Below are 25296 nucleotides of genomic sequence, written 5' to 3' on the forward strand. Positions count from 1 at the left end.
CACTAACCATAGGCCTCCGGTTTTCTCTAATACTGCACTAACCATTAGCCTTCTGTTTTATTCCAACACTGTACTAACCATTGGCCTTCTGGTTTTTTTTTAACACTGCACTAACCATTGGCCTTCTGTTTTTTTCTAACACTGCACTAACCATAGGCCTCTGTTTTTCTCTAATACTGCACTAACCAGTGGCCTTCTGGTTTTCTCTAACACTGCATTAACCCCTGGCCTTCTGATTTTCTCCAACACTGCATTTAGCCATCAGCCTTCTGGTTTTCTAGTCCTCTCTGGCTGGATCGAAGGAAAAATTAAGTTCCAAGCATTAGCAGCCCAGATTTCAAAAAGGCTGTCATCTCTTCTTTAAAGTCAGAGTAGGCACTGACAAGCACAGGGAAATCACACTCAATACCTATTCCTAACCCATCTTGGCGTTACATCTGTGTCTGGACACATCCGTGCAGAAAACCCCACTGCTGGTACACAGAAAACAGGGATTTCTCAGTCTACCTCTTAAATAATTACAAGCTAATTTTTAAATTGCAGAACATTGAGCTCTGTTCTCAAGAAAATAATCATTCATTGAAGGAGTTCCCTCTTTCTCCATTTAGGTCCTTTCTCATGTTAATCTTTTTTCCCCCTTCCCCCTCCCCTCATTTGTTACTAAAGTTGTTCACATTTCCAGTCTTGCAGAGTTACTGTCCCTAAGCTGAGCAACCCCAACACGCAGACCACTCTTTTTTGGTGTCAATCATGTTCTGGAAGGCTCTCTTCCCAGTCTCTCCAGTGTCTGCCTCCCCACTGCAGGCTGATTTTCCACTAACCTGGGCCAGGTGCTCCTGCTCAGAAATAGATGTGGACCTAGGAGGCTTGACACCTTTATGGGTACAAATTAAAAAGATAGTCAAATTCTCAGTTTGGGACGTTGTAATGCATACTGTGCTCTGCCCTTTCTAACCATATCGCATTTGGCTCCCCAGCAGTGCCATGAAGATCATCAGTCTTGTTTCAGGATGAGAAACAAAAGCTCATAGATGTTAACTATCTTCCCCCAGGTCACATGCCTACTTAAGAGCCCAATCAAATTTCCAGATGCCAAACTGCATCCTACCTCACTAAATTGTTGGTTTGCTCCGTAGATTGGATACGTTTCCCTTCAACAGGCTACAAATCAAAAGCTTTTTTTCTCACAGATTTTTCTGGTTAACCAAGAATCACTAAGTATACTATTGAATCTCATTTCCAGGACAGTACACTCCCCACTATGGGAAGGAGTCAGAATTCATAAATTTGATCCTTCTCAATCCTTATAAATCCCTTGAGAACAAAGATCTTATTTAAACTATAACAACTTCTGTGGCTTTTGAACAGAGCTCAGCCCAGGAGAGCTGGTGATTCAATGGATATCAAGAATATCATGTTCTTGATCTAGGGGCCCCTGGGTGGCTCAGTCGATTAAGCATCTGCCTTCGGCTCAGGTCATGATCCCAGGGTCCTGGGACCGAGCCCCAAATAGGGCTCCACACTTAGTGGAGTAGTAGGGACCTTGCTTGAGAATTCTCTCCCTTCCTCTCCCCCCACTTGCTCATAAATAAATAAATCTTTTTTAAAAAATCACAACTTCTTAAAAAAAAAAAGAAAGAAAAAGGAAAAAAAAAAAAGAATATCATGTTCTCCAGCCGATTTCTTTACCATTTGGCATGGCAATCATGTTTTCAGGTTAATTTCCACTATAATTTCAAATAAATGTGCCCTCATCTTTAATTGCTCTATAATTGGCAGTGGATTCCCAATTCTTTAATTTTCTCTGCCCTGTTTTCTTTGACAAATAATGAATGATGTGTAAAATAGGCAGATGTACTTTTAGAGAAGGCTTTTGGAAGCAACCCCTTGGCAAATCCATGCAATAAACTAAAGATCACTCGTGGAAAAAATCCTTCAACTGCTTTTTTGCATGTAGATTTTTCTTATATCAGTTTTCATAAACCGGGGTGCTTCTATGGTCTAGATAAACTTCAGTTCCTAGAAAGGATCACTTATCTTGTGAGCACAGAACTCAGTAGAAAATGAAAGGAAATGCAAATCTGAATTTCCACAAAGCCTAAGAAAAAACACTTCAGAAAATTAAATTCGGTTTACCTGGCATTTCCACTCACATGGCAGGTGGTGGTGCTAGAAAGGTATCATCACAAAATTATATCTACTTGATACAGTTGGTTTAGAACAAAGCAAGTTAAATATGGAGGGATAATGCTGTGACACATTGACAACAGCAAAGGGTATGTCACACGTGCCAGAGAAGTAGGAGACAAGTATTATCGTGACGAAAGGTAATAATCAGAAAACTACTTTGCTTCATTTAAAGCTGTCAGAATGGATGAAATGGGAAGAGATTTGGAGTTTGATCTTCTTTTTCCCTTCCTAAATGAAAAACCAAATATGTTATCATAAAAGCCTAATTTACTGGAGTGTTTTACTCTTTCTTATGCAACTTCCAGAATATTGAAAAGGTATTGTCACTCGTTTTCTGCAGTGTACACTATTGAACTGCTTCTCTCTTCTGTGCTGTAGCAAAAAGTATTTAAATATTGACATTTGCATTTTGATTATAAGTCTAACCGTCAGCTTCATACTGATAGCTCAATTGGTTGCTTTTTTTTCCACCTCCAATTTCCAATATCATTAAACTTTGTGGCTGACAGAAGGCTTCAAAAAAGAGCATGCTTCAGATTGAATTAGATTTAGTAGATCTTTTAGACTTACTCCTCGTCACACAAAGGGAGGGTAGAGGGAGGCGCTGAGGGGGAGCTAATATTTTAAAATACTCAGTAAAGTTTCCAGCACTAATAACTACTCAGTAAATGGTAGCTACTATTACCATAAACTTCACTACTTTAGGGAAATAAACATCTTATTCTGGGAGGCCAGCACTGGGCCTAAGTCCACCATGTTGGGCTGGAGAGAAAGGCATAAACTTGCCCATAGCAGTTTACTCCAGTTCTTTAGAAAGATTCATCTGATTTGGTCTCTGTCTTTGGACTTAACTTCTAGTTCGAAATGAACAGCAAAAATTAAGAATAACATTTTCCAAGTAATAAAAAGGAACTTGTTTTGTAAGGATAAATGCAGTCTTCTTCAGGATAAAGGTAGTGATTGAAATCTAAAAAATCTAGATAAGAAGGTATTTGCCTCTTAATACAACCTTGGGAAGCACTTAACACTATGGAGTCACTTCTTAGTTGACTTAAAAGGGAAACATAATAGCTACTCAACCTCTTATGCAATATGTAATCGATTTTTTACTAATGCCCAGAAAAAAAGTTTCTGGTTTGAGATAATTGGTTAAGTCCACTTCCATGTTAAAATAGTACATTTGAAAAAAATAATAAAATAAAATAAAATAGTACATTTGCTTGGTGTTTCACTCTTAAACTAAAACTGTTTAACAAGCAGTGTTATGTAAAATTCTGGAGGGAGGCTTGTTATTTTTAAATGTTTTGAAATCAGAGAAAATCCAAAATCCTCAACTGAGGAAATTAGGGCATATGTTGAAAATTGATCGCATATGTATATATGTTTTACTCTGACAAATTGAAAGTTATTTATTTCCTTTAAAAAATTTACTAAGTGCTTGCTATGTGAAGGTTTAGCCAAAGCAAATGTGAAAGACAGTCTCAACTCTCAAAATGTTTATAATCTGATAGCATATTTACCAAGAAATTTACAATTTCATATATTTATATGAGGTTTTACAAATTTGTTTTTTAAAATTCAGGCAGTCTGGGATGCCTGGGTGGCTCAGCGGTTAAGTGTCTACCTTTGGCTCAGAGTGTGATCCTGGTGTCCTGGGATCGAGTCCCACATTGGGCTCCCAGCATGAAGCCTGCTTCTTCTCCCTCTGCCTGTGTCTCTGCCTCTCTGTATGTTTCTCATGAATACATAAATAAAATCTTTTAAAAAATAAAATAAAACAAAATAAAATTCAGGAAGTCTATAAATATTTCTGTTGTTGCTGAATAACAAAGAGCTGGATTATAAAATATAGGTCCATCTTATTCAGAGTATGACTTTTTTTATTTTAAATTGACTCTTCACTCCCTACAAAATACTCTTTTTATTTTATTTTTTTAAGATTATTTATTTATTTATTCATGAGAGACACAGAGACAGAGACAGAGAGAGAAGCAGGCTCCATGCAGGGAGCCCAATGTGGGACTGAATCCCGAGACCCCAGGCTCACGCCCTGGGTTGAAGGCAGGCGCCAAACTGCTGAGCCACCCAGGGATCTCCAAAATGCTCTTTTTAAAAGAACAAATAGGATAAAAAGTTTCATTAATATTAGTAGAGATAAAAATACATAATCCAGCCTAGGTACATGGCCATGGAAACATAAGTTTAAACAATTCTTCTTATGCACTAAAGATGTAGTCAACTCATAGAAATTAGAGAATAATTATGGGTAGCAAAAGCAATTAAAGACATCAATTTTAGCAAGACTTATAAGACAATCATGGAAAAATGTGGGCTCTAGTTTCATTACAACTCAGTTTCCATAACCTGACTCTCCAAAACCCAACTCTAGACCCTGCTGTAAATTGTAAACAGAGAAGAGGCCAAACACAGATTCAAACAGGAAAGAGAATCAAGAGGCAGGGAGGAGCTGAAGGAAGATGGACTCAAAGAGGAGCACAGTGGTGCCTGGGTGGCTCAGTCAGGTAAGCACCTGCCTTCAGCTCAGGTCATGATCCCAGGGTCCTAGGATGGAGCCCCACATCAGGCTCCTTGTTCAGCGGGGAGCCTGCTTCTCCCTCCCCTTCTGCTGCTCCCCCGTGCTTGTGCTCTGTTGCTCACTCACTGTCTCTGTCAAATAAATAAAATCTAAAAAAAAAAAAAAAAAAAAGAGTAGAGAGTTCTGGAAACAATGACCATGAGAAATTGTGTTCATCTCGGCCATCATCTCCCCACCAACAGAAGTCTAGCTGGATTGGTAAGGTTTCCAATACACAAAGTACAAAATAGAAATGCAAATGCAGCTCATAAGACAGCCTGGTCGCTGGGTAATTTGTTCTTGTATATGGCTTCTAAGAGGGATGCATTAAGTATCAACATAAATATTGACCAATTTTCAAACTGCTGTTATTTCATTTAGTATAAACTCCAATGTAACTCTGTATATCCTGGAGTAAGAGTATATTAATTAGTAAACTGCAGTGGGATTCATGTGATAATATTTATTTTCTCTCAATAAATATTACATTAGAATTAGCCCATCATATCAGGAAATTTTCTCCCAATTCTAATTAAGGTATATTAGATATGCATGAATTAGCATTGGCATGATAAATGCCAAATAAATTAATAACTATCGACCACTAATTATATGAAGAGACAGCAGAAAAATTGAAAAAGATTAAAATACAGTTTGGGAAGAGGCAGTTCTGATCTTATTTATTCAACCATGGAGAGTGGGGTTGTTTTTTCTCATCCGTTTAAGATTCACATAAATTTATATCACCCAAATGTTCAACAGCTCACCATTACTGAGCTGCCTTTTCTTTCTTCTGTTTGATCTTCCTTTATCCTTTCTGAAATTGAAGTTTGAAACATACTAAAATCTGGATATAACCCTGCGAAAATATTTTTTAAATTATGATCTTTCTAAGACCATTAAGAACTACCCCCAGCAATGATTATTTACCACTGTTAAAGTATATTTGAGACTAGTGGCATTAAAAACAAAAACATAAACTACATAGAAAGGCTGTCTTGATATTAGGAATAGTCCTAGGGGTGAGTGGAGGATATAAAGTGAACATTTGAATATCAAATACGGTTTCGTGACAGGTAGTATATCTACATATAAATGTTAGGCCTTGGAAAGCAACAAATATGGCACTTATGATTCCCAACATGAGCTTCAAAGGCAATTTTGCTTTTGACTAGATGCAGTCTCCACACAAACAAAATCCCATCGGGCTCTGGGCTCAGCACGGTCTGCTTAAGACACTCTCTCCTTCTCCCTCTGCCCATCCCACCCCTGTGTGTGCTCTCTGTCTCCCAAAAATAAATAAATGAAATAAAATATGTATCTATATACTTTTATACACCTATAGATATGAAAAATAAAGTCATATACATATATATGTATATGACATATACATATAACTATAGTGTATCAATGGTCTGCAAACTTTTCTATAAAGGGCTATATGGTAAATAGTTTAGAATTTGAGGGCCACCCAGTCTCTACTCCATGTACTCAATTCTGCTATTGTAGTGCAAAAGCAACCACCAATAAAACATACGCAAAAAATCCTGGTTGTGCTCCAGCAAAATTTTATTTACAAAAAAGAAGTAGAGGTCATATTTGAATAGTACTTTGCAAACTCCAGGACAGACAATATGCAGTGTAAATGCTGAATATACTGTGTATGTGGTGTGTGTGCACATACATATAGCTTAGATATGATTTTTCTAAATTTTGATTCAGTATACTTTTATGGGCTTGTTAAATATCTATATGTTTGTGTGAAAGGGCCTTGTGAATATTCACCCAAATGAATCTTGGAGACACGTGTCTGATTATTTTATATGCCATGGAGATGGTTTTCTCAAAAGACAACTGCGTTCATTACTGCTACATAATTTGCCAAATGGAAATATTTTTATAGTCCTCTGAAGATCCAAGGTTCCCCACATTGGTAATGATAATAAAATGTGAATAATCATAGCCATAATTTTTAGTACATACTATTTGCTAGGTGCAGAATTAAGACCTTGATGTACATTACATAGATGCCAACATGTACAGCGCAAATAGATACTGTTCCAATTAACAAATGGGAAATGTTGGTTTGCCCAATAACCACTCGAACTAAGTAAGAATTGATGCAAGGAGCAAATCTGTTTTCTATTTATACAGTCACAAGGTTTTAGAGCTCTAAAATGATTAATTTATTCTCTAGATCCAAATTTGCTCTCTCTTCTCCTCCAGTACTCCATCTTGCATATAGGGAAACAGCCAAGAGAGATCCAAGATTCCTCAGCTAGTGAAAAAAAAAGTGGGACTTAAATTCATTAGGAGTTTCACATGTACTGGTAAAATAGATTGAACTCAGTCAAATGCAATGAATGAGAATTCTTCATTCCATATCAAAACTACAAGGTTCAGTGCCTAGTTTAATTTCACTTATTCAGACTTACAGCAAGTTTAAGCTGTACAAATACATACGGAAAATAAAATCAGTCTGTCAGATTTTAAAACTTCCTTGGAAATCAGAGCACCCATTTGAAAGAATATTCCCTTAAGCCCTCATTTAAATTCTTACTGTATTTATTACCTCTTCTTCATTCAAATAGCTGATCTCTCTATGATTAGGACCTTGTAGAGAATTAATTCAGCCTCTTGGCCTGACCTTAGTTAGACATGGGTCCCTCTACTCTGGTCTAAGCATTTATTTGAAGTCATTATTGTCTTCTCTTAACACCTTGCCCCTCCAATCCCAGTCCCCTGGCAGTATAATGACCCCAAGCCTACTAAACTTAGGTCTTTGCCCTTTGTGGTTGAGCAGTCCTTGGCTGAAGGGTACTTTCCAACAATTAGCATATGGCCCCTTAACACTACCATCTTTAGAAAATACTGAAAAAAATCACCATGTCGAAGGATTGGAATACTGAATTTGTTGCCTCTTTCTCTATTTAGTGATTGAAAGTTATTCATTTCCTTGACATTCACTGTGCTACTGTAAATTCAAATATATCAAAAATAGTTTAATTAAAACTGTAAGAACTCATGTGATAAAATGAATGGACTAATGCATTAATTAGAAATAAATACTTCCATAAGAATTTAAGTGTGTTTAGTAAATAATTATACCACTGAATGAAGAAACACACAAAAATATTATACAGTCTTTGAACTTTAAAATTTAGCATTATATTTAACAATTTTAATATGCATTATACTTCACATTCATTAAAGAATAAATTCAACTTTCTCTATATTTCACTCCTGAAATAGCTTTCTTTTATCAGAAATTCAACTCTTATTGCGCCACTGTCCTTATTTTTAGTTTTATAAACTGGGATTTTCTTACTGTAGTTTGACTTAAGCCATAGTAAAGTTTTTCCCTCCATACACACAATCTGTTTCTATTGAAAACCAGTGGCACCCAGGACTCTGCCTCTCTGAGTAGGTCACCCCTACTAAAATGATCAGGAGACCAAAACAAAATAAACACATTTGCCATTCATTCTCAATATTATCAAATCCTTAACATAAGTAATAAAAAATCTTTAGCAAACATGCTTTTAGGGGAATAGAATTCTTCCCCCCAACCCCCGCTACCACTATATTCTTTGGTTAATAGAGAGTTTGGGGGTTTGCTTTTGTTTCTTATCTGTTTACGTTACTTATTTGCTTTGATTTTCTTATAAGCATCTTGAATATCATTAGTTTTGGTTTAACATTAAATGCTAACTTTCTCAAAAAAATTTTTAAAGATTTTATTTATTTATTCATGAGAGACACAGACAGAGGCAGAGACACAAGCAGAAGGAGAAGCAGGCTCCATGTAGGGAGCCTGATGTGGGACTCAATCCCAAGACCCCAGGATCACACCCTGAGCTGATGGCAGAGGCTCAACCACTGAGCCACCCAGGCGTCCCTAACTTTCTCAAATTTTAATCAAAATGCCACTTGTGATATTTGAAAACAAACTCTTACTCCTTATTTTGTTTTCTACCAAAGTGAAACTAGTTGTAGCATCTAATATTTAATTAAAAAGCACCTTGAACTACATGGTATGCCTTTAAATTAGTTTCTCACTCTTCCAGATAGCAATATATCCTACTTGAACATTGCAATTCTCAACTCACACAAAAATTAAGTCCTAAAAAATGTTTTACCAGCTATCCAAATATTTATTCTATATTTAATTTTTTTCAACAAATATTTCTTGAATAATGATTTTTAAAGATTTATTTATTTATTTCTTGAAGAGAGACAGAGTACACGCACATGTAAGCAAGCAGGGGTGGGGGCAGGAGGAGAGGGGAAATCCTCAAGCAGACTTCTTGCTGAGCCTAGAACCGGGTGTGAGACTCGATCCCAGGACCCTGAGATCACGACCCAAGCTCAAACCAAGAGTCAGACACTGAACCAACTAAGTTATCCAGGGGCCCCTCTTAAATAATTATTGCATGCAAAGCACTGTGCCAAATATTAATTATCCTGTGAATAAAATAAACATGGTACCCTCTTCTGAAAGTTTACAAACCAGTGAGAAAGACAAAGAATAATCATGAAAACTAATAAATATAAAATTTCAAGTTGTAAAAGTCTCCATGGGAAAAAAATCACAGGGTGCAGTGACAGAAAAATGAGACTTTCTACAGATGAGAGTATTGGAAGAGCATGATAATAAATTATCACCTGAATTGAAACTGGAAGGATGAGAAGGAGTTAACATTGAAAATGGATGTGGGGTGCCTAGGTGGCTCAGTCAGTTAAGCGTCCAACTCTTGATTTCTGCTCAGGTGGTGATTTCAGGGTAGTAAGATTAAGCCCAATCCTGGACTCTGTGCTCTAGCAGAGTCTATTTGAAATTCTCTCTTTCCTTCTCCCTCTGCCCCTCCCTTCACTTGTGCACATGCTCAATAAATAAGTAAACAAATAAACAAATAAATATCTATTTTTTAAAAAAGAAATGAATGTAAAAGAGCTTCAGAAAAACAGAGGAGCCTGTACAAATGGATGTCCCTAATGTAGAATATAATATGTCTGAAACATTAAAATTTCCAAGCTGATGGGACATAAAGTGTCGAATAAAGAGGAGATAAAGATGGAAGAAGTAGTGAGTTTGTAGTTGGTTATAAGGAATTTAGAATGTTTTTCCAAGTACAAAGTAAACCTATTGAAAAAGTTTTAAGTTGAAAAATGACATAACCATATTCATATACATAAATATATAAATACACGCACATGAAAATTTTGATCACTATGTTTTTTGGCAATGGATTGGAAATGAACCATAATGGAAGCAGAGAGGCCTTTGGGAGATTATTCCAGAAGTTCTGATAAGAGAGCACATTCAATTGGATGAAGATGGTGCCAGAGGAAATGGGAGAAGTAGATAAATTCAATAGATATTTTGGTGGCAAAACTTATAGGAATTTCCGAAAGACTGGATGTGGAGGATGAGAGGAAGCAGAGACACTGGATCTTTCATCCTTTCAGACAGGAAGAGATTGAATGACTCAGAGGATAAGACTTAAAAATTAAGAGGAAGCATATTGAGTTTGAAGTTGCAGAATGAAAAGCAGCTGCCCTTGGCCAAAAGAAACTTTCTCCCAATGTCTGCCTTAAATACAAGGTGAAAATCAGTAACAAGAATGTTTGTTCCAATTTGCACAAGTTCATAATTCCTTCAGCCAACCTTAACAATTTAAAGAAACTTTAATCCAACTCTGGTATCAAGAGTTATGGCTAAAGAAAAAAAAAAGGAGTCATGGCTCCCAAAAAAGTAAAAAAATAAAATAAAATGGGATATGTCAAAAAAAAAAACAATTAGCCAGTTTAAAAGGCTCCCTCTGACTGAATCTGAGATAATACAAGCCATGAAATAAATGAAAATCTCAGATTATAACCCACAGAATAAAATAAGAACCTATGACTTGACATTGGTATAAATAAATAAGAAAGGACAAACTCCTCTTTACGCAGAATTGCAACTAATAAATGTAAAGGGATGATCATAATAGAAAAAAATTTCCATTTGGCAACCACTGCAGTAACAATTTTCAGGCAAGAATCATTTAGGGATGCTAAAAATCATGAATATAGGAAATAGGATATTAACTTGATCTCACAATATCTCTCAACAACATATTTATTAATCACAAAGCAACAACAGTAACTTCAGAGTAAAGAAAACCACCTTACTAATAACTCTAACCCTAACCTTAATTCTATATTAACCTTAACTTTAACCCCTAATATTGCCAATAATGGAACAAGTCAACAACATATGCCTCCTGACATGGTGCACTGAGAACATCTGATGTATTCCTGTCAAAAACCCATAGCCTGAATCTAATGTAAGAAAATATCAAACAAACCCAAATTGAGAGATGCTTTAAAAACAGCTAGCTTATGATCCTTTAAAATTTAAGACCATGAAAGACAAAGAATGACTGTAGAACTATTCCAAGTTAAAGGATACAAAAGGATACTATTTCATCAGCATTAACAACCCTATTTCGAAATAATCGAAATACAGTAGACTCCTTTTATCTCTGGCTTCACTTTTTGCAGTTTCAGTTCCCCGCGGTCAGACAAGGTCTGGAAACAGATGATCCTCTTTCTGATATACTGTCAGAAGGTCAACAGTAGCCAGAAGCTACAACACAATGCCTACATCATTCATCTCACTTCATCTCATCACACAGGCATTTTATTTTATTTATTTTTTAAAGATTTTATTTATTCATTCATGAGAGATACACAGAGAGAGAGGCAGAGACATCAGCAGAGGGAGAAGCAGGCTCCTCACAGGGAGCCAGATGGAGGACTCGATCCCCAGACCCGGGATCACCCCTGAGCCAAAGGCAATACTGAGCCACCCAGGCATCCCTCACATAAAGCTTTTTATCATCTGGCATCATCACAAGAAGAAGGGTGAAATAGATTTGTCAAATCGCTGTGTTGTACATCAGAAGCTAACATAACATTGTGTGTCAACTATACTTTCAATAAAAATAATAAATGCAGTTTAAAAAAAAAAGGTGAGTACAGTAAGATATTTTGAGAGACAAATTACAACCACATAACTTTTACTACAGCAGATTACTGTAATTGTTCTATTTTATCAATGTTGTTAATCCCTTACTAAGTTTAATTTATAAATTAAACCATAATAAAGTTTAATAATAAAGTTTTATTATGGTTTAATTTATAAATTAAACATTATAAATATTTATAAAGTATTTAATTTATAAATAAAATTTTATAAATATTTACAAATTATTTAATTTATAAATAAACTTTATTATTACAAATTAATTTATAAATTAAACTTTATTTAATTTTAAATTTTAAAGGAATAATTTTATTCCTTTATTGCAATGGAAAAAGAAACATGGTATATAAAGGGTACAGTACCATCTACAGTTTTAGGCTTCCACTGAGAGTCTTGGATCATACTCCCTGTGGAAAAGGGGGAGTATTGTAATATAGTTTTATGAAAGGATATCCTTGTTTTTAGATCCATCAAAATCCTAAAGTATTAAAGGCAGCAACCTCTGTGACCTCAGCTGCGGCAACTTCTTGCTAGACATGTCTCCAGAGGCAAGGGAAACAAAGGCAAAAGTAAACTACTGGGACTTCATCAAGATAGAAAGCTTTTGCACAGCAAAGGAAATAGTCAACAAAACCAAAGGACTACCAACAGAATGGGAGAAGATATTTGCAAATGTCTTATCAGATAAAGGGCTGATATCCAAAATCTATAAAGAACTTATCAAACTCAACACCCAAAAAACAAATAATACAATCAAAAAATGGGCAGAAGACATACAAATGGCCAACAGACACAAGAAAAAATGCTCAACATCACTTGGCATTAGGGAAATAAAAATCAAAACCACAATGAGATACCACCTCACACCAGTCAGAATGGCTAAAATTAACAAGTCAGGAAACAACAAATGTTGGAGAGGATGTGGAAAAAGGGGAACCCTCTTACACTGTTGGTGAAAATGTGAACTGGTACAGCCACTCTGGAAAAGAGTATGGAGGTTCTTCAAAAAGTTGAAAATAGATCTACCCTATGACCCTGCAACTGCACTTCTGGGTATTTACCTCAAAGATACAAATGTAGCAATGTGAAGGGGCACCTGCACCCCAATGTTTATAGCAGCAATGTCCATAAATAGCCAAACTACAGAAAGAGTCTAGATGCCCACAACAGATAAGTGGATAAAGAAGATGTAGATAAAGATGGATATACAATGGAATACAACTCAACCATCAAAAAAAAAAAAAAAGAAAGAAAGAAAGAAAAAAAGAAAAGAAAAGAAAGAAAAGAAATCTGAAGGCAGATGCTTAACTGACTGAGCCACCCAGAGGCACCCAGGTGCCCTAGACTCTTAATCATAGAAAACAAACTGAGACTTGCTAGATGGAGGGATGAGGAGGGGATGGGGTAACTGGGTGATGGATGTTGAAGAAGGTATATGAAATAGTAAGCACTGGGTTATATAAGACTGATGAATCACTGAACTCTATCTCTGAAACTAATTACACACTATATGTTAATTGAATTTAAATTAAAAAAGAGAATATCCTTGTTTTTAGGAAATACTGAATTATTTAACAGCATAGGGATATATGGGACACAATTTACTGTCAAGAGTTTAAGAAAAAAATCATGTACACACACAGAATACACTAAAGTATGTTTAGATGCAAATATTTGGGAAATTTGAGTGAAAGGTACATGGGTATTCTTTGTCTTATTATAAAGTCTGAAATTATTTCAATATTTTATTTTATTTTTTAAGAAGATTTATTTGAGAGAGCATGGAGGGAGGAGGAAAGGAGAGGGAGAGACAGATGACCAATTTCTTCAATACCGTATTAGCATTTATGAAAGCAGCATTCTAACTTGTAGGTAATCCTCCCTGAATCCAGACCATTCAGTGACAAATCACTAGAGCTGGACAACCAGAAAATATATGCTTCCTGACATGAAACTTACAAAAGCATCTACTACCACTTGTAAAGTTTTCCCTCCAACAATCTAAACCTAATCAAGACTTGAGTGCTAACTTCCAGTTTACAGTAAATGCCAGGGTTAGAGTAATAATTTGAATGACAAATAAGATAAGCTTAAAATATGGGATATTCACAGGACAATAGATCCACTTTCTTCAGTGCAGTGGCAAAATAAATTTTAAAAAGATTATAGGCATAACAGCCAAATGTGATAGGTAGACCTCATTTGCATGTTCATTTTAATAAATCAATTAGTTAAAAATGTAGACAATCTGAAATTTGAATATGGGTTGACCATTGGACAGTGCCAAGAAAATGCTATTAAATTTTTTTAATGTGATAATGACATTGTAGTTTAATATTTTCAAAAATTTATGTATTTGAAAATATATTCTGAATTATATAGAAGAAATGATATGATGTCTGAGATTTGCTTTAAAATACTTTAGAAAAAAATACTTTAGAAAAAAAAGGAAGAAGGAAAAGGAAGGGGAATAGAAAAAAGAATGTGTGGCCAATTCTAGACAACTGTAAAATCTAGGTGATGAAAATATATAGGGATTCACTATAGTATTCCCTCTCATTTTGTTGTCTTTCTGAATGTTATTATAATAAAAATCAATCTGTACTCAATCTAGTCTTCCAATCCCATTCTTTCTCCCAGAAAATTCTCCTTGCAATTTGTCCCTTTCCATATACCCTAGATGCTACACATAGGACAATTCACTATTTTTCTGCTCTTTAAAACCTTGTGCTTCCACAAGATACTCCTGCTGCCAATATTCCCTACAACCTCAAATTTTATTACAGAACCTTCAAAGCCCAACTGGTCCATTACCCTTGCTGTTCCCCAAACATGCAAGTGGCTCCTACCTCAGGCTTCTGCACATCCTGTTCTGTGCCTAATATACTTTGTCTCTAAATAAATCTTTAAAAAAAAAAAGTTAAAAATAAAAATAAAAAAATAAAAACATTACACACAACTAGTTACTTTCTTGCACCTGAGAAAAGAAACATTGACTTTATCATTATGTTTTTTCCACTAGCTACATCCATGCTACTGTCCTGCATTATAATACTTAAGAAATGAGATGTTAGGGATGTTGGTGTGTGTACATGTCTGTAAAAAGAAAAAGGAGAAAGCTGGAAAATATTTTGGCCTTGATTTTGAAATTGAAGATTTGCACACCTCATGAGCCAGTGTTTCAACTCTTATATATCTACTCCTAGAATAATTATGGCACATATATACCAGGGGCCATGCACAAATATATTCATAGTAGCATGGTCTGTAATAGCAAAAACTTGGGAAAATGCAAATTTCATCAATAGAAGAATGGATAAATCAATAGTAGCATATTCAGGCAATGAAATCACCTATATCAGTGAAACTGAATGCACGTCAGCTTTGCACATAACATAGACAAATAGTTCTCAACTGGAGGCAATTTTGTCCACCAGGGAGCATCTGGCAATGTCTGGAGACATTAGTTAATATCCTGACTGGGGGCATGAGTAGGGACCCGGGATGATGCTAAATACCTTAGGAAATGCAGGGCAGCCCCTCATAACAAATAATTATCCAACCCAAAATGTCAACAGCGCTGAGAAACTCAGACCTAGATGAACAATAAAGACACACTGAGCAAAAAAGTCCAGCAAGTCACAGAAGAAGCTTTCATATCATATTTATAATATCATTTACATAGAACCTCAGTAAATAGGCAGAATTTGAAATCTATTATTTAGAAACTCATATTGAGATGGTAAAATTATGAAGAAAAAAAAAGGGAATAACGGACACCTCTAAGAGAAAAAAAGGGATGAGTCTAGGGAGGGACACACAAGACCAGGCAATACTCTTGTTTTCTACCTGGAAGATAAGCAGATGGGTGCTTGCTTTATTATCCTTCTCTAGAGTTTATTATATACTATATGTATTTTCTTTTGTGTTTATTACATAGTTTTTTTAGAAGAGAATATCAAGAGCAAAGCTCTAGAATAAAAACATAAACACAAAGAAAAATTTCAAGATCCACCTGAGCAAGCTGTTATCTACTTTTTTTTAAAGATTTTAAGTAATCTCTACACTTAAACTCACAACTCCAGGATCAAGACCCACATGTTCTACTAACTGAGCCAGCCAGGGACCCCCAGGGCTGTTATATACTTTGAGATCAATGTATTTATCTTGCAAGTTGAATGATTTTTTTAACATACTTCCATACAGTATATTTTTCCTTAAAAATATTTCCTGCTGGTGGCAAGATAAATTACACAAAAATTTTTTGACCATGTTGATAGGTTCCCAGAAGATCTCAGTTAGGTAACACCTCCTACAGTATTATCTTGCAAATAAATGGATAAATACATTGGATATAGTTCTAGTAATCAGTACAGAGAAAATATACGGTATGAAAGGACATGTCAATAAGGGAAGGGAGGGAGAAGAAATGTGTGGGAAATATCAGAAAGGAAGACAGAACGTAAAGACTGCTAACTCTGGGAAACGAACTAGGGGTGGTAGAAGGGGAGGAGGGCGGGGGGTGGGAGTGAATGGGTGACGGGCACTGGGGATTATTCAGTATATTAGTAAATTGAACACCAATAAAAAATAAATTAAAAAAAAAAAAAGAAAGGACATGTCAAATGTGTGATACAACCAGCAAAATCCTGTTTGTAGGAATCACTTACAGGACAAACAGCCAGCCGCTGCCACAAATAATTTGCAAGGAAGTAGAGAAATGAAGAAAAAGAAATAAAAGGAAGATAAAGGGCAGGAAATTATTGATTAAGAGACTTAAGGGGCACCTGGCTGGCTCAGTCAATGCAGCATGTGACTCTTGATCTCTAGGTTGAGTTTGAGCCCCATGTTGGGTGTAGAGATTGCTTAAATAAAGAAAATCTTTTATTTTCATTTTTTTATAAACTTTTTTTTAAGATTTTATTTATTTATTCATGAGAGACACAGAGAGAGAGAGAGGCAGAGACACAGGCAGAGGGAGAAGCAGGCTCCATGCAGGGAGCCCAACATGGGACTCGATCCTGGGTCTTCAGGATCACACTCCAGGCCAAAGGCAGGCGCCAAACCGCTGAGCCACCCAGGGATCCCTAAAGAAAATCTTTTAAAAAAATAATAATTTAAAAAATGAAAAGAGACTTAAGCAGATCAACTAAGGCAAATCAACTTCATTTGCTCAAAAAGTTATTTTAAAGTGAGAAGTAACAGGTAAATTTTAAATATTTCCTGGATAAGTGATTACTTAAAAGAAATACTGTCAACTCTTTATTGATAATTTCCTTAAAAGATTCTATTTATCTTATTTATTTGAGGAAGGGAGGTGAGAAAAAGAGTGAGAGGAAGAAGGAGAATCTCCATCAAAGTCAGCGGTGAGTGCGAAGCCCTCATGTGGGGCTCAATCTCACTCAGGAAGGACCCTGAGATCATGACCTGAGCCGAAACCAAGAGTTGGACGCTTAACCAATGAGCAACCCAGGCACCCAAATAATGTTGGTTTTTGTTTTTTTTTTTATGAATGCTTATCTTTATGAAAGAAATTTTTATCAGGGATTTGTTTTAAAATTACTTAGAATGAAAAAGGATGGCCATGATTTGGTCAGTTAGAAGTTGGAAGGTATATACATAGGAGTCATCCTGCATGGCTAGCATGTGGGTTTGTGTAAGTGTGAAATTTTATAAATTAAAATGTTTTACAAATTATCTTCTTGTCTAAAAGTGTATTTGCACACACATCCCCAACTAAAGAGAAAGACATGATTAGCTAGTTTGACCTAGAAGAAGGCACTAAAGGAATTAGTATTACCTTTGCCCAGGTAAAAGTGAAAATTATTTTGGTCAAGTATCTAGAATGTACAATAAACAACTTTTGTCTGATTTCTTAGTCCCCAAATAATCAAAGAAAAGGAAACTTATCTTCTTTGTTGAAATTGCCATACTAAGGGACGCGTGGGTGGCTCAGTGGTTAGGTGTCTGCCTTTGGCTCAGGGCTCAGGGCGTGATCCTGGGTCCTCATCCGGCTTCCTGCAGGGAGCCTGCTTCTCCCTCTGCCTGTGTCTCTGTCTCTCTCTGTGTTTCTCATGAATAAATAAATAAAACCTTTATAAAATTTGCCATACTAAAACAATAGAACAGAATAGAGCAAAAAGAATATAAAATAGCACATGCAAAGTAATAGGACATAATTTGTATGTAGGATAAAAATCTTACCATTAAGTCTCATGACTTTCCAAGCAACCTACATACGATCTACTGTAATATTCAGACCATATTTGAAATAAAACCCAGCTGATACCTGGGAAATCAGGAAGGGAGACAGGATAAAGTAGAAAAGTAGAAAATATATTAAAATTCAGCCTTATGTCTTATTTTCACAGCTTAATTGCTTGTGTATCTATGGGGGGGGGCATTGTTTAGGGAATGTATTTCTATCATTTGAATAAAAAGAAATAAAATTTTTTAAGTAACTCTTCTCTTTTTGAGCAATGTTTTATAGACAAGGCACAGAATCCCACTGTAGGGAAAGCCCCAAGGTGAGCCCCTCTCAAGGCTCCTCATCAAGGAAATGCCAGAGGAGCTCAATCCCGTGTGCACTCTGACAATGTGGATCGGTAATGAATTAGTGCCTTCCACCCCAGAGGCATCATTAACTTTATGATAACCTATGGCGGCCCAAGCCATGCTGAGCCCTTCTGCAGGCATTAGATCAACTTTGTGAACCTGATACTAAACAGATAGTTTCTCTGGGCTTTGAAAGAGTTCTGTGGATTGTAGGCCTTTTAAAGAAACACACAGACTCCTATATCCTAAGGGGTATATGATGAAGGAATACTAGTTTTTCAACCCAGTAACAGGGTTGAAAGAAGGGTGAATACCCTTCTTTGGCAAAGGTAGCTCACTTCACTTGGCACACCAGCCCTTCCTCATAATTAAATCTGAGATTATGTGAGGATAAACTTGATCCCCTCCCCAGCTGAGGTTGCTCAAGTCTGACAGAGTCAGAGAATGAATATGGATTAAACCCTGACAATGAGACCTGTCGAGAACTCGTGGAAACTCCCAGTGTTTGGATGACCCGGTTGGGTAAGTGTCTGCCTTTAGCTCAGGTCATGATCCCGGGTTCTGGGATTGAGCCCCAAGGCGGGCTCCCTGCTCAGTAAGGAGTCTGCTTCTCCCTTTCCCTCTGCCCCTCCCCATCATTTGTGCTCTCTCTAGCTCTGTCTCTCTCTCTCTCTCAAATAAATAAAATCTTTAAAAACAAAATGGAGCACTGATAGAATTTTTTGAAATTCATGTCTGCTGGTGACATTTTTTTTCACTTGGGATGAAGATCTTGCCTGACAAGAGACTGCTACAAAGAGACATAAAGCCTAGAAAAAGAGCCCTAAGAGCATTGTGTAAGGCTCTGAACCAGATGTGCCCTTTCTTATCTTATTTAAGAGTTGATGTGATCAGCAGAATATTGGCCCTCCCCAAAGATATCCACATCCTAATCCCCAGAATTTGTGAATATGTTACCTTACATGGTAAAAGTGACTTTTCAGATGTGATTAAGTTAAGCATCTTGGCAGTGGGAAATTATCCCAGATTATGTAGCTGAGCTGAATATAACCATCAGGTTCCTTCTAAGAGCGAGGCAGGAGGGTCAGGGTCAGAGAGAGAAGCAGAGGTAGCAGTGATTCGAGGTCACGAGGGAAGGAAGGCAAGCAGCCTCTAGACACTTAGAAAAGACAAGGAAAAAAAAAAAGGAAAAGACAAGGAAATCAATCCTCCCCTAGACCAGCCACAAGGAACACAACCCTCCTGATGCCTTGATTTTAACACAAGATTCATTTTTGGACTTCTGACCTCCAGAACTGTGTGAGAATAAATGTGTGTTGCTTTAAGCTGCTAAATTTGTGATAATTTGTTACAGAACAGTAGGAAAGAAAACAGTTGGCTTTCGACCGAATGCTTCCTAATCTGGTGGACAATTCAATACCAGTTACACAGTAAGATCAACGTCATGGATGGATCCCCACACTTACAGAAAAATGCAGAGCTTTCAGAGTAAAGTTTTTGAAAACACAAAACCACTTTTAAATTTTACTTAAAAATGGAGTGCATGTTAACTTTAAATGGAATAATTATTTCACATATATTTGACTATCACTGAACAATTGCTCATCCAAACACAATAAAGGTGTTCCTATTGGAACAAATATAGATTTTCCACCTGTCTTAAATGTGTACATCGATAACTGCCACAATGTCAAAGGTAAAGAAAATTCCTATAGGACCATTTCCTAAAAATGTTTGATGGATTAAAAGAATGTTACAAGACTATGATGTGAATCAAGAACATGAACTTGGGACACCTGGGTGGCTCAGTGGTTGAGCGTCTGTCTTCAGCTCAGGGCATGATCCAGGTGTCTGGGATCAAGTCCCGCACTGGGCTCCCTGGAGGGAGCCTGCTTCTCCCTCTGCCTATGTCTCTGTCTCTCTATGTGTCTCTCAAGAATTTAAAAAAAAAAAAAAAAAAAAAAAAAAAACCATGAACTTTAGGGATGCCTGGGTGGCTCAGATCTGCCTTTGGCTCAAGTCGTGGTCCTAGGATCCTGGATCGAGTCCCACATCAGGTTCTCCACATGAAGCCTGCTTCTCCTTCTGCCTGTCTCTGCCTCTCTGTGTCTCATGAGTAAATAAATAAAATCTTTAAAATAATAATAATAATTGCTCCACATCACAGCATCCAGAGGAGCCAAGTCAGTTTAGTTTTTCATAAATCTCAAATAGTTTCATTTATTCAATTAGCACAAATAACTGTGTAATTAATACACATAGGTCTAGCAACCATTGGGAAACCCTAGCACCATTTGATATCGTCAGCTACTTATTTTTATCCGGTCTTCCAAAGGCCTATATTATCTTATCAAACAATATCCATAAATCCTGACATTTGTTGACTTGCACATTCCCCTTATGGGTACTGGTTAAAACCTTACAGCTAGTTGACAATTTACCTTTAGAACTGGCTGTGTGCTGGAATTTAGTAACACATCTATCAAGCCACAATTACCAAGCCAAATTTGCATTTTATTTCTCAATGCCCAGAGAAGCATTTTTACCTAAACTGGCAAGTGTCTGTTACAAAATTATTCTCTGGACTCTGCACTTCATGAGGCTGTCTAATAGAGATTGATTCACCAATTTGATGAAATCTGCATTTTCCTAAATCAAAAAAAGAAAAAAAAAGAAAAAAAAAGAAAAAAAGCTGACTGAGGTTTATTTAGCTGAAAATCCCCTGTTAAATTATAAAAAGTGAGACATAAACAGGGCAAACACCACTGCGTGACACTAGCTACAAAAATGAATGACTTTATGACAAAATTAGAGGTTGAATAAAAAACTAACTCGAAGATGAAAAACAAAATCAAGCTTAAAATAAAAGGAATACAATACACCCATTTGTCTTTATGTCCCCAGGTACTCTAACATCTAGAACTTGATAACTGTTTAGTTAAATATGGAAGGAAAAGAGGGTCAGACTAAGTAATTTTGGAAATGCTTGCATATATCCTTTGCCTTAGTTAACTCATTCCTTTTGTAGCGATCAGTGCTTTCCCTCTTCTTCATAAGGATTATATGGGACCAAGGAGATAAACTTGGGAAAAGCTATGATCTCTGGAGAAAGTAGTGGGAAATTTACAAACTGCCCAAGTTAAAAAGAGTAGAAGAAAGAGAGATCGAATGCAAGAGGTCAGTAGCTCCTTTGTAAACACGAACATTAAAGGACTTCCATAGGGATCGGCAAACTGTGAACTGTTAAACATTGTCCTGAAAACCTAAAACCTTCACTTTGCAGAGGAGGCAGCAAGTAGACGCTCTTAAGAAGACACAGGAGATCATATTTCCAAATGGGCAATGTAATGAATGATTTGCTAGAGGTTTTTCATGCCTTACTAATTTTGATGATAGAAGTCACGTTTGATTAGCCTGGTTAAGTGTCCATTGTCCAGAGCAGCTTAAGTAGAGAGAAATGTCCTCTCTTATTGCCAAATTGTCATTTAGATTTATTTAGAATCTCACCCATGTTTAAGGTTGTCTCAGGGTATAAATTAACTGTTTTACAAAGGCCTCCCCAAAATGCTTTAAATGCTTGAAGAAAACGCCAATTTATCATTATTATATTCACAAAGCAATTTTTAGTAATTTATTTTCTAAAAATTTGACTTTGCATTTCTATCAAGAGACAGAGGCAGGAACTTGTCCCCAACAGTTTATTGTTAAAATAAAGAACATGATATTTTCACAGCAAGGACCTACCTAGATGGCAGGGGAAGAGACAGAACTAGAGTTCCCTCCATCTAGTATTTGAGGTTAACTTAAATAAATATTACTGGCATATAATGAAACAGTTTAACATTTTATGTTCAACCACTAAAACACCTCAAAAATAATAACTCCCCTTCACTGAGCAGTTAGTTTATGACAGGCACCAGATTAAATGTATTACAAGTATAATTAACAGCAGTATTAGATATTATTATTCCAATGTTCAGATGAAATACTGAGTGAGAGTCAAAGAGTTTAAAACATATGGCAAGAACAAATCATTTAGGAACCAGCAGAGATGGAATTTATAATACAGTCAAACCCTAACTCTGAAGTTTGGATTTCTGTGGAAATTGACAAGCTAATTTTTATATGGAAATGTAAAGGAGGGACGCCTGCGTGGCTCAGCAGTTGGGCACATGCCTTCGGCTCAGATCGTGATCCCAGGATCCGGGATCGAGTCCCGCATCGGGCTCCCTGCGAGGGGCCTGCTTCCCCCTCTGCCTGTGTCTCTGCCTCTCTCTCAGTCTGTGTCTCTCATGAATAAATAATAAATCTTAAAAAAAAAAAGGAAATGCAAAAGAGTTAGAATACCCAAAACAATTTTTTAAAAAGAATAACAAAGTTGCAGAACTTAATTACCTAATTTTAAGACTTGTTATAAAGCTGCAGCAATTGAGACAGTGATATTGAGAAAAAGACACACAGATAATTGAAATAGAATATAAATGCACTATCAAGGGATCCCTGGGTGGCGCAGCGGTTTGGCGCCTGCCTTTGGCCCAGGGCGTGATCCTGGAGACCCGGGATCGAATCCCACGTCGGGCTCCCGGTGCATGGAGCCTGCTTCTCCCTCTGCCTGTGTCTCTGCCTCTCTCTCTCTCTCTGTGACTATCATAAATAAATAAAAAAATTTAAAAAAAAAAAAAAGCACTATCAAAAAAAAAAGAATATAAATGCTAAAAAAAACATACACACATAGCCATTTGCTTTTCTACAAGGATACCAAAGCTGGGGCACCTAGGTGGCTCAGTGGTTGAGCATCTACCTTGGGCTCAGGGCGTGATCCCAGGGTCGTGGGATCGAGTCCTACATCAGGCTCCCTGTGAGGAGCCTGCTTCTCCCTCTGCCTATGTCTCTGCCTCTCTCTGTGTGTCTCTCATGAACAAATAAATAAAACATATTTTTTAAAAAAAGAACATATAAAGAATTCTTACAAGTCAACAATAAGAGAAGACAGATGACCCAATAAAAAAGGCAGAAGATGTGAATAATCACATTTTCTTCATCAAAGAAAATAAATGAATGGTAAATAAGCCCATAAATAATGTTTCACATCACAGCACCTGAGTGGCTCATCCAACTCTTGATTTAGGTTCAGGTCATGATCTCAGGGTCGTGAGATCAAGCCCCACATCAGGCTCTCACTGATGGTTGAGCCTGCTTAAGATTCTCTCTCTCCCTCTACTCCTCCCCACTTCTCTGCCTCACCCTTCCACTCCTCCCCTGCTTATATACATGCACTCCCCCTCTAAAAATTTTTTTCATGTCATTAGTTATTAGGAAAATGCAAATTAAAACCATAAAATGGTAATACTATGCACAGTCTAAAATGGCCACCATATGGCTGGCTCAGCAGTTTAGCACCTGCCTTTGGCCCAGGGCGTGATCCTGGAGTCCCGGGATCGAATCCCACATCGGGCTCCCAGCATGAAGCCTGCTTCTCCCTCCTCCTGTGTCTCTGCTTCTCTCTCTCTCTCTCTCTCTCTATGTCTATCATGAATAAATAAATAAATAAATCTTTTTTAAAATAAATAAATAAATAAATAAAATGGCCACCATAAAAAAGACTGACCATAAAAAGTGTTGGAGGTGACATCATACAGTGAAATTACACATATATTGCTAAGAATAATCTCAAATGATATAAACACTTTGATAATTTAGTAGTTTCTTAAAAGCTCAATACATCTCTACTGTGTGATCCAGCCATTCCAATCCCTGATAGGTAACCAAGAGAATTGAAGAATACACCCCTACAAGGACATGTTTAGAGATTCGTACAAAAACATGTATTTCTTCATAGCAACTTTACTTGTTAATAGTCCCAAATTAGAAACAACAAATGTATATCAATATGTGAAGGAGTAAATAAACTGGTCAGTACAATAGAATACTACTCAGCAAGGGACACATGGGTGGCTCAGTTGGTTAAGCGTCTGCTTCTGACTCAGGTCATGGTCCCAGGATCCTGGGATCAAGCCTCATGTGGGGCTCCTGCTCCGTGGGGAGCCTGCTTCTCCCTCTCCCTCTGCTCCTCCCCCTACTCACGTGCACCTGCTTTCTCTCTCAAAAAATAAATAAATAAAATCTTTTTTAAAAAGTAAGAATACTGGGTATCCCTCGGTGGCTCAGCAGTTTAGCGCTGCCTTCAGCCCAGGGCATGACCCTGGAGTCCCAGGATCGAGTCCCACATCAGGCTCCCTACACTGAGCTTGCTTCTCCCTCTGCCTGTGTCTCTGCCTCTCTCTCTCTCACTGTGTGTCTCTCATAAATAAATAAATAAATAAATAAATAAATAAATAAATAAAATCTTTTTTAAAAATTTTTAAAAATAAATAAAAAGTAAGAATACTACTCAGCCATAAAAAGAATGAACTCTTGATATACCCAACCACATGGAATGAAGTGATGGATTTTTAACTATATACATACACCAGAACTCTTCAAACAGTATGCTTTAAATAGATGTGACTTATTATTTGTCAAGTATACTTCAATAAAGCTGTAATAAATTAACAATGATAACAAACAGATCATAACCAATTCAATAAAATAGAAATCCATGAGTCCATACTAATGTAAGTAAAAAAAATACACACAGAGCAGCCTCTACCTTACAGTGGAATACCAATTAGGAAATGTGAGAAGAAATGATATCATTACAAAAATGATACTCAACAAACATCACTGTAATAAATGACCAGGCAAGAGATATGAATGGATGTTAAACTCACCAAGTAAAATGTTGATGTGAAATAGAATATGGAAGTATAGTCTCAAAGTAAATCTCAACAAGATATCTACTCATTACTTATTAATGAACTGTATGTACAGTGGAGAAATATCATAGACACCATCTTGACCAAATGACAAAAGGTAACATCGTTGGTGATGAGAAAATGAGATTTTG

General features: G+C 36.6%; 1 long non-coding RNA gene across 1 annotated transcript in view; it reads right to left on the minus strand.

Moving 5' to 3' along the window:
- Positions 1-6326: 6326 nt before the first annotated feature.
- Positions 6327-25296, minus strand: part of LOC144305532 (uncharacterized) — a 35936-nt gene continuing 16966 nt past the window's right edge. The window contains exon 3 of the long non-coding RNA XR_013372534.1: positions 6327-7043. This is a non-coding gene — a long non-coding RNA (uncharacterized LOC144305532). The remainder of the gene's footprint in view (positions 7044-25296) is intronic.

Source organism: Canis aureus, chromosome 35, assembly GCF_053574225.1.
Source record: "Canis aureus isolate CA01 chromosome 35, VMU_Caureus_v.1.0, whole genome shotgun sequence".
Classification (NCBI taxonomy): Eukaryota; Metazoa; Chordata; class Mammalia; order Carnivora; family Canidae; genus Canis; species Canis aureus.